Genomic DNA, 8,899 nt, shown 5'->3' on the forward strand with positions numbered 1-8,899 from the left:
TCTCAGTTATCCCCACAATATCGTATCTGCCAATTTCCAAAAGAGCCTCAAGCTCATCCATCTTATTTCTAATACTTTGTGCGTTCATATATAGTATTTTTAATTTGTTACTGCCCTCACCTTTCCTATCAACCCCTATTTCACTCAACCTTACAGCATGATCCCTTGCTGAGTTTTCTGCCTCATTGATACCGTTGTCTTTCTTGACTTCCCTAGTTCTAACTTTCCCTTCAATTTCCCTCTTAAACATCCAGTTTGTCCCCCCCCCCACTACTTAGTTTAAACGTAGCTGTGCTGCAGTAGCAAACCTGCCTGCCAGAATGCTGGTCCCTAACCTATTAAGGTGCAAACCGTCTCTCTTGTATAATTTATGCTTCCCACGAAATATACCCCAGTGATCCAAGAATTTAAATCCTTGCTTCCTGCACCAGTTCCCCAGCCACGCGTTCAAGTCCATTATCTCCCTGTTTCTGGCCTCTCCAGCCCGAGGAACTGGAAGCAAACCGGAGATAACCACCTTGGATGTCCTGCTTTTCAGCCTTCTTCCTAGTTTCTCTGAAGTCCCGCTGTAGTGTGTTCCTCCTCTTCTTCCCGACAGCATTTGTGCCGGCATGTACCACCACGTCTGGCTCTTCACCTTCCCCCTTGAGGATTTCCTGCACTCTGTCTGCAATGTCCTTAATCCTGCCACCAGGAAGGCAACACACCATCCTCAAATCCCGCCTGTTGCTGCAGAAACCCCTTTCAGTCCCTCTTACTATGGAGTCCCCTATTACCACGGCTTTGTGTGATGTATGACTCCTCGGCTCTGCCTCCATGCCAACTTTTGATTGACAGACCTGACTGCCTCACGGACTGGCAGTGTCATCTGTCTCTACTGTTTCCAAAAGATTCAACTTGTTCCTGACAGGTACTTTCCCCGGGGTCTCTTGCACCTGTCTCCTCTCTGCCTTCCTCATCGTCTGCTCTCTTCTGCTCTCTTCTGGTATGGTCGGTGTAATAACCTCGCTGAAGGTCTTGTCCAGAAAGATCTTGTTCTCTCGGATGAGCCTAAGATCCTCGAGTTCTTTCTTCAGTTCTTTCTTCAATGCTCTGTCAGTAGCTGAATATGTACACACTTGCCACAGATATACGAACCAGGCACATCAGAGTCGTTGACCTCCCACATCATGCACATAGCACACTGAACCAGCTTGGCAGTCATGTCTTCACCCTCTTTAACTGTGGCGTAATCACTTCACTCAACCTTCTTGTCAAAGACTCCTGAGCTAAAGACTCTCTCTTCTCTCAACAGGAACTTCCCTGGACTCTCTTTTTGGGGCAAGTCTGTGGATTTTAAAGTTAGGTTAGAGGAGGAGGCTGGGAGGAGGCCCTACTTTGTAGGACCTGGGGTCTAGAACACCCACTCAAATAACAATCACTTACCTTCCCGACCAGCTCTGCGCTCCGACTTCACTTCCGCCCAGCTCCTGCCGCTCTCTGCTGCAAAAAAAAAGTGCAGGTTGTTACTTAATATTTGTACTCACTGCAGAGAGGAATGATGTCAGTATAGAAATCAGGGAATGGAACTGTGATATAGTTGAATTAGTTAACATTGAAAGGAAGGAGTCATTCATGGTTTTCACAGACTTGAAGCAGGATAAGGAAAGAGATTTCAGGGACTCTGACATTCATTTTCAAATCCTCTCCAGCCATAGGACTGGAAGACAGCAAATGTGGCACCATTATTCAAGGAGGGTAGTAGGGCCAAACCAGGGAATTACAGGCCAATGAGTCTAACATCTATGGTAGGAAGATGATTGGAAACAATTGTGAGGGACAGAATTCATCTTCAATTGGTGGAGCAAGCATTAATCGAGAATAGTGAGCTTGGCTTTTTAAAGTGAAGGTCTTATCTAACAAGTTTGATCAAATTTTCTGAAGAGGTGACTCGGTGTTTCGATGAGAGGAGAACACTTAATGTACTTTGCATAGACTTCAGTCAGGCTTATTCTCCCACAGCAGACTGGATCAAAAGCTAAGACCCTATGGGGTCCTAGGAAATTTGACAAATTGGATCCAAAATTGGCACAATTGTATCAAGCCAAGTTTGATGGTTGAAGAATGTATTTCTGACTGGGAGTCTGTGTCCTGTGGCATACAATAGGATTCTGTGTTGCAGTCCCCAGCTCCTGGTTTGGCACATTAATAATCTTGATGACTGTAGGAGTTATGATCAGTAGATGCAGATGGCATGAGAATTGGTGGTGTGATAAGTCATGAGAAGGAAAGCCCAGACTATAGGACAATATTGATGGGCTGCTCAGATGAGCTGGACAGGTAAATGGAATTTAGTCTTGAAATGCATGAAGTAATACATTCTTGGAGGACTAACAAAGTAAGGAAAGACACATTGAATTGTAGAACCCCAGGAAGTACAGAGGATCAGCGTGACCTTGGTGTGCATGTCCATAGATGCAAGAAGGAGAAGTGGGTATGGTAGTCAGGAGGCATGTTGGATACTTGCCTTTATCATACAAGGCATTGAGTACAAGAGCAAGGATATTATAATGGAGTGGTGGGGCCACATCTGGAGTACTGTTGCTGTACTTCAGGACAGATATGGAGAGAGTGCAGAAGAAATTCACCAGGATGTTGCCTGGGTTGCAGCAATTCAGGTTAGGGCAATTTTCCTTCCAGCACAGAAAGCTGAACGTGGAGTGGTCCGATTGAAGTGGACAACGTTCTGTGGGGCATATACCAGAAGAAATGTTTCCCTTTAGTAGAGGGGTCATTAATCAAGAGACACAGTTTTAAGGGAAGGAAAAAGAGGTTTAGAGGCCATTTCAGAAAGCTTTTTCTTCACCTAGAAGGTTGTGGGTATCTGGAACTCACTGCTTGAAATAGTAGGAACCTTGTGAACCAAGATACCTAGGAGCTGTTTGGATGAATATTTGAAACACTAAGGCTGTGGGCCAAATGCTAGTAAATAGGATCAGAATCATTGGATGTTTGAAAACCAATGCAAGCACAATGGGTCAAGAGGCCTTTTGCTATTCTGGACTATGTGATACAGCCCTCAATCCATCTTCTATGTTAATTCCACCTCAGGTCAATCCTTGTTTAAGATCTTCCTTTTTTTGAATTGAGCTCTCCCTACCAGGGCTGGTGAGGTCTGGTTTGGGCTGGTGAGGTCTGGTTTGGGCTGGTGAGGTCTAGTTAGGGCTGGTGAGGTCTAGTTAGGGCAGGCGAGGTCTGGTTAGGGCTGGCGAGGTCTAGTTAGAGCTGGTGAGGTCTGGTTAGGGCTGGTGATGTCTAGTTAGGGCTGGTGAGGTCTGGTTAGGGCTGGTGAGGTCTGGTTAGGGCTGGCGAGGTCTGGTTAGGGCTGGTGAGGTCTGGTTAGGGGTGGCAAGGTCTGGTTAGGGCTGGCGAGGTCTGGTTAGGGCTGGTGAGGTCTGGTTAGGGGTGGCGAGGACTGGATAGGGCTGGCGAGGTCTGGTTAGGGCTGGTGAGGTCTGGTTAGGGGTGGTGAGGACTGGTTAGGGCTGGCGGGGTCTGCTGGAAACAGTCTTGCTCATTACCTCCATTAAGCTAGTCAGCTTGTTGAAACTTCACCCTTAACACTGCAACCAAATGACAAGATGGCAGTCTGTGTGTCAACGAGAATTTCCATAAGATGATGAACGTGGACAGACTTTCGCCCTAAAATTATAAGTGTTTGTGTATATAAATAAATGGCTTTTATCTGAAGCTGAGAAGTTGGTGAAAAGACTTTTTACAGGACTGTGACACTTTTCCACCCAGCCCTCAGCTATTTCGACTTGGACTATCCCAATGTTAGTGATCTAAAGACCCAATTGTCTACAGAGTGGCAATCATCATCGGTGGGCGCTCTACTTGAACATTTGTCCACCCTGACATTGCCCCACATTTGTTGCGTCTCCAGAAAGGCAGAATGTAAGATCCATTGATGAGCTTCACTGCAGTTCTGTAGCATCAGAGAGAAGACAAGACCTTATCTTTTTACAGAGCTAGCTGCCTTACATTAGTGAATGGATGAATGGTTGTGAACATGTGAATGTGTGCATGGATGGTTGACTGAGTGAGTAGGTGGACAAAGTAAATAGGTCCAGTTGGTGACGTAAGTGAGCAAGTGAGGGGTAGGGTAACAAGTGGTGAGATGGTAGGTGCGTAGAGTGGCAGGTAGTGATATGGGGAGGGGAGTGAGAAGAAGGGCTCATGCCTGAAATGTCGATTCTCCTGCTCCTTGGATGCTGCCTGACCTGCTGCGCTTTTCCAGCAACACATTTTCAGCTCTGATCTCCAGCATCTGCAGTCCTCACTTTCTCCCAGGGGAGTGAGAAAGGTGAGTGAAAAGGTATATGCGGTGATTGTTGAGTCAGGTGGAAGGGGTAGCTGGGGCTGGACTAGTCCGGCTAGGTCGGAGGGATAATTGGGTGGTGGAAGTAAGTTCGGCAGGTCTGAAGGTTGGTCATGAGAGAAGCTGTCAGGTCAGGTTGGGGAGTTGGGACTCAGAAGGATAGTTAAGAGACAGTGAGTTGGTTAGGGAGTTTCAGGTGTGTTTTGGGTGTACATTGTGAATGACTGGGGCATCAGTTCTGTAATACCCAGAAATTAGATAAGATGTTAAACTGTCTAACATTTCCTGAGTGACTAATCACAGCCTGACTGTCCAAAGTTTGACTCCATGTAACATTTGGAGATCCCAGGGCTGACAGTGACAAATCATAAAGGGGTCCAACTTCCTTTAAAAGTGTAAATTCCTTTGTTGCAGCATCAGGAAATCTTCTGTCAGGAAGTCTTCCCAAACAACATCTTGCATCACATTTCTGATTCTTGAGAAGAGATTGCTGGGGCAGTAATTGGCTTTTCTAAGTTTGGTGATTACTTTTAGTAGCCAGAAGATATTGGGAAATCTTTCCACATTGTTGGGTAAATGCTAGTGATGTACATTGGCTAACAATTACACAAATACTAGGTGGCGGAAGTGTGCAAAGCGTCGTCATGTTAACAACCCACGTATACTGTAGTCAAGGGTGGTTGGCCATAACAATGTTTTGTCAGGACTAGCAATCTATCCACCCATGGTAACACTCTGTTGACCTGAGTTTGATTCCTAACTCAGCACATAGAGGAAGTTGAATTCATTTAATAAAAATCTGGAATTTAAAAAAAATATTGTTTTGATTGGTTGATGATCAGATGGACCCATTTGCTCCATTAATTTCTTTAAGGGAAGGAAGATCTGCTGTGTTCACCTGTTTTGGACTCCACATCTGCTGTAGCTTGGATAAGTCTGAAGTGCCCTGTAAAATGGTCACACAAGTCATTCAGTTGTATCAAAATGTTACAAACTCTAAAAAAAGGAATGAAACACGCTAGACCATCCAGTATCAATAAAGATATAACAAACAATGATGGCACACATAGCTTTGTCAGTTATACAAAATCATCCAGACATTGGGCAGTATGGTGGCTCAGTGGTTAGCACTGCTACCTCACAGTGCCAGGGACCTGGGTTTGAATCCTGGCTTGGGTGGCTGTGCAGAGTTTACATATTCTCCCCATATCTGCATGAACCTCTTCCCACAATCCAAAGATGTACAGGTCAGATGAATTGGTCATGCTAAAACTGCCCATAGTGTTAAAAGCATTAGTCAGTGGTAAATATTGGGTAGGGGAATGTGGGTCAGTGTGGACCTGTTGGGCCAAATGGCCTGTTTCCATACTGTAAGAAATCTAACATCTTAGAATTTGTGCCAAAATTGGGAAAATGATCCCACAGACTAGTCAAGAAACAACCAAAGATTCGTAGGCCTCTGTGAAAAACATTTTTTTTTCATTACAGTGACTTCCCCCTTATTTCAAAATGGAATTGTCTCATTCTAGACTTATATCTTACTGCACGTACGCTGTCTATTTTGTACATTTTGAAACTCTAGAGATTACAGGCCCAATTCCATTAGGGTCTCTTCATAGAACATTCCCATACATCCAGGTACCATCTGCATACTGCAACTCAATGATCAAAGTTAGGATAGGCTTGGCTCTGTCAGAAACGATTCCTAATAAAGAGCTTATGCTTGAAACGTCGACTCTCCTGCTCCTCAGATGCTTTCTGTCTAGCTGTGCTTTTCTAGCACCACTTTCTGACTCTGATCTCCAGCATTGGCAGTTCTCATTTTCTCCCAGGTCTTGGCTCTGGCCTGGAGGCATCAAAGGTTGAACAGTTTCCCCCTCACCCTGGAGGTTAGCTTCACTCTGGTGGGGAGCTTTGTGGAGATGCTGTGGAGTTTTGTAATGATGATGTTGGAGAAGAGCATTAGCGTGATGGTGCAGTTCTGCACTTGTATTAGGTTGAAGATCTCAACCCCCGGGACGAGTCTCTCGGTTCCATGATCGGTCAAATAAACAATAGGAATACGGTCTGCTTCAGCAAGGTTTCACACTTTAATGATTAATGTCCGGACACAGGTTCGGCCAGCAACACAGAGGTTAAAAGCTTCTATGCTCTCCTCGGAGAAACTGGACAGTTCACTTGGAATAAAGGCTATTTTTTATATGTTTCTTAAGAAATAGTACAGCCTTAATTGCAGAGTAAATCCAATAAAGTGTAATAAGATGACAAAATGGCAGATTAACCCAATGATATTTCCTGGGAAACAAAGTTGATTTTCTTCACATTATCTCTATGCTCCTGTATTTCAAGGTTAGCTGGGATGGTTAGTAATGTCCTATCTAGCTTAGCTAATTCCATACTGTAAAGGGTCCATTGTCTGCTTTATCTTTGATTCAGTTAGCTCAGCAAGGCAGGAATGCAGCCTTTAGCAGGGTGCAAAGCCATATTAAACACAGTGTTAATTTGCAGCCTGAAGCCATTTTATTATGTTATTTCAAATTAGTTGCATTGAGAAGCCATTTTGTCATTAGTAAAAGCATGTATTAAATGGTTGCTCCTGACAACAGCCCAAATCCAGATTTTAGATCGTCAAGGTCTGTACAGGATCTATCGGTGAGGATCCCAGTTTGCATGCCATCATGAAACAAGTGGATAATGCTGATGATGAATTTCTACAGGCAGTCCAGGAGGACAGTGCACAATCTGTTACAATCAACTGAGTCGCAGGCCTTGTGAGATCAAAGAGTGCTGTGCATACACGTTGATGCTGCTCTCTCCACTTTCTTGGATGTTCTTAACATTGTGCATGCTCTTGCTCACTCATTAAATCTGTCCAAGTCCTCTTTGCGTCTTCCTCATAACTCACATTCCTCTCCAGCTTTGTCTTATCCACAAAATTCAAGTATACAAACAACTCACCTCAATCATTTCAGCAAATATCCTCAGGCAGCACCTTCCAGAAGGACAAAGGCAGCAGATCTATGGGAACACTGCCACCTTCAGGTTCCCCTCTGGACCACTCACCAAGCTGACTTGGGAATATGTTGCTGCTCCTTCAGTGTTGTTGGGTCAAAGTCCTTTAATCTCCTCCTTAAGGGCATTCTTGTTCAGCCCAGAGCACATGAACTGTAACAGCTCACTATCGCCTTCTCAAGGGCAATTAGGGACTGGCCAAAGTGACATCCTTACCCACAAGTGAATAACTAAACCTGGAGAATTATTGTATGACAGGAGCCTGAAGACTTGAAAATGCCATTCCGTACACAGAGGAACATCGATTGTCCGAACGAGATGGGCAGGCACTATTTCGTTCGGATAATTGCTTATTCAGATAATCGATTTTACCTTAAACAAGGGAAGCCATTTGTTTAAATCTATAATTTTAATGTATTAAGCGCAAGAGGACAAGAATTCACATGATGAACTAAGTAAAGCAATGATAACATAAGAAACCTTTTTAAAAATGCAGCAGTAGTTAGCATTTGGCAAGGAGTGGTGAAGACAGCATTAAACAAGGTCCCAAACAGCTTCTACAAACACAACAGAATTTCTCAGGTTCCAGGAATGCAGTCTCCTGATAGAAAGACAGAAACACCGCCTTGCACATGTCTTTACGTTCTTGGCCTTTTTTTTTAATGAACAGCCCGGTTAAGTGACATGAATAGCCTCTACTGGAAAACACTTACTTTCACAAAGGGCTGTGTTAACAACCCTTACCTAAAAACAATCCAATCATTGATGTCTGAGCTATGTTTGTTTGTTTTTGCCAGTGATTTAACACCTTTTTCAGTACAGGTAAATAGAACCTCTTTGACATAACGATTTTGGGGAACCTTGAAATCTTCTTTGGATAATCCGAAATTCGGGTAACCGATATTCGGATAATCGAGGTTCCTCGGTATTGGGTTACTGTGAAAGGTGAGAGAAGATAAGGGCGCGAGCTGGTACATGCAAGCCTGGATGAGTATTGTCCCTGACAAACAAGGCTTTCATGAGCTGCTGAATATATTAGTGCAATGAACACTGTCTTATCCATCAAATGAAGAGCCACAGAAGCTTCAAGTTGAACCAGCGCTCACACCTCACCAACACCCACACCTCACTAACACCCACACCTCACCAACACCCACACCTCACTAACGCTCACACCTCACCAACACCCACACCTCACTAATGCCCACACCTAATTAACGCTCACACCTCACTAATGTCCACACCTCACTAATGCTCACACCTCACTAACGCTCACACCTCACTAATGCCCACACCTCACTAATGCTCACACCTCACTAACGCTCACACCTCACTAACACCCACACCTCACTAATGTCCACACCTCATTAACGCTCACACCTCACTAACGCTCACACCTCACTAATGCCCACACCTCACTAATGCTCACACCTCACTAACGCTCACACCTCACTAATGCCCACACCTCACCAACACCCACACCTCACCAACACCCACACCTCACCAACACCCACACCTCACTAATGC

This window comes from Chiloscyllium plagiosum, chromosome 6, assembly GCF_004010195.1.
Source record: "Chiloscyllium plagiosum isolate BGI_BamShark_2017 chromosome 6, ASM401019v2, whole genome shotgun sequence".
Taxonomy (NCBI): Eukaryota; Metazoa; Chordata; class Chondrichthyes; order Orectolobiformes; family Hemiscylliidae; genus Chiloscyllium; species Chiloscyllium plagiosum.